General features: G+C 47.6%; 1 non-coding gene across 1 annotated transcript; it reads left to right on the top strand.

The window, feature by feature from the left end:
- Nucleotides 1-1593: 1593 nt before the first annotated feature.
- On the top strand, nucleotides 1594-1666 carry trnar-ucu (transfer RNA arginine (anticodon UCU)). The gene has a single exon. It is a non-coding gene; the product is annotated as a tRNA-Arg (tRNA).
- The last annotated feature ends 599 nt before the right edge of the window (nucleotides 1667-2265 follow it).

Raw genomic sequence — 2265 nt, 5'->3', positions numbered from 1 at the left:
GACTTTAGCCCAGGAGAGGGAATTTCTGGCCAGGACCCACATAGCAGCAAAATAAACCAGTAGGACAGTCATAGACTCAGCAGGTAACAGTAGCAATAGGGAATGGACAGTAAAATACACAAAATTCCTTTCAAAGAGCAACTGAATAGAAGATCAGAGTCACAGCAGCTGACTGAGTCTTACAGTGCAGTCCAGTGGAGTAGCATAGTATAAATGGCACAGAAATCCAAGAATGGTGTAGTCAAATTTGAGAAAAGTTCCAGGGCTCACCCATGAAAACAAAGAGCAATCGGGGTCGGGGGATAGGCACTGTGCACGGTATCTCCATAAACAGCTCCGCCTTGCTACCTCTCGCTCCTCCTTTAAGACACTCCATAAAACCTACAGATTTGACTCAGAAATGCCCATGGCTCAGTGCGTAGCACTTTTGTTTCTGAGTCAGAAAGTTGTGCGTTCAAATCCCATTACAAATGGAATCGAGTTGATACTTAAGTGCAGAGTGAGTGCTGCACTGTCGGAGGTGCTGTATTTTGGCTTGATTGATGAAGCAAAGTGTCATGGACTGTGAGACAAGTTTCTCACACTCTGTAAATGTACAAGTGGCATCATTGTTGACCACGAAGCCAAAGTCACCAACCACAGCAGCCCAGCAAGGCCGGCTGCCCAGCAGCCCAGTGAAGAAGTGACCAACTCACCCAAACCCGCATTAGTACCGAGATGATCGACAAGGGAGCGAAAAGCCCCAGATCGTCTCACCTTGCAAATAAGTGTACTGTTGACTTCACGGGGGAGTGATGTTATGTATTTAACTCCTTGTAACCTGCATTACACTACCACCAAAGGACCTACCTGTTGGAGTCCCAATTGATCCCAGCATCCCTTGGGAACATGGTATATAAGCAGGCCACCCATGCGGTACCTGCACTCTGGAGTCTTATTCAAGGAACTATGGTCACACTTTCTCATTGTGCAGCAAAATAAACCAGTAGGACAGTCATAGACTCAGCAGGTAACAGTAGCGATGGAGAATGGACTGTAAATTACACAAAATTCCTTTCAAAGAGCAACTGAATAGAAGATCAGAGTCACAGCAGCTGACTGAGTCTTACAGTGCAGTCCAGTGGAGTAGCATAGTATGAATGGCAGAGAACTCCAGGAATAGGGAAGTCAAATTTGAGCAAAGTTCCAGGGATCACCCATGAAACCAAAGAGCAATCGGGGTCGGGGGATAGGCACTGGGCACGGTATCTCCATAAACATCTCCGCCTCGCTACCTTTCTCTCCTCCTTGAAGATGCTCCTTGAAACCTACTTGAGAGACCAAGGTTTAGGACACCTGTCCTGGTACCTCATGTGGCTCGGAGATTTTGTTTGATAACGATCATGTGAAGCAGGAAGGTATTCCTATATTACAGGTGCGATATAAATGCAAGTTGTTGTTGTAGATGGCCCTGCCATGGTGCGAGCAGTGGCAGATATAATTGGAGAAAATAGCTTCCATCTGTGCTCAACTTTCCCACACTCTGGAAACTTGAGGCAGATGTCACATTTCATATTGGTCAATTACACTCAGGTGGGTCACTTCTTGTATTCAACCCCAGTGGCCTAATGGATAAGGCACTGGCCTTCTAAGCCAGGGATTGTGGGTTCAAGCCCCACCTGGGGTGATGTCTTTTTAAAGATTGACAATACAGCAGTTGAGGTTGGGCAAGTGATGGAAGGTGTCGCCAGGCGGGGAGGCTTCATTCGGACCAAGGTGTCATCAACTTCAAACTTGTGCAAAGTTCCAGTGCTCACTGATGGTCACAGGACAGGCAGGGTCGGGGGATGTGTAGTGGACACGGTATCGCCCGAAACAGTTGCCTCTCGCTCCTCCTTTAAGACACTCCCTGAAACCTTTGATTTGAGCTCGGAATGGCCGTGGCTCAGTGGGTAACACTCTTGCTGCTGTATCAGGTTGATCTGGGTTCAAATCCCACCACAGACATTTGAACACAAATATCTAATTATACTTCAGTGCAAAGGGAGTGCTGCACTGTTGCCGGTGCTGTATTTTGGCTTGATTGATGATGGGGGAGGTGAGACCAGTACAAACCGGACGGTCTGCACCTGGGCAGGTCCGGAACCAATGTCCTCGGGGGAGTGTTTGCTAATGCTGTTGGGGAGGAGTTAAACTAATATGGCAGGGGAATGGGAACCAATGCAGGGAGACAGAGGGCAACAAAGTGGAGTCAGAAGCAAAAGACAGAAAGGAGATGAAGAAAAG

This window comes from Pristiophorus japonicus, chromosome 19 (genome assembly GCF_044704955.1).
Source record: "Pristiophorus japonicus isolate sPriJap1 chromosome 19, sPriJap1.hap1, whole genome shotgun sequence".
Classification (NCBI taxonomy): domain Eukaryota; kingdom Metazoa; phylum Chordata; class Chondrichthyes; family Pristiophoridae; genus Pristiophorus; species Pristiophorus japonicus.
The sequence above is the reverse complement of the archived record's forward strand: the minus strand, read 5'-3'. Positions and strand labels throughout refer to the sequence as shown.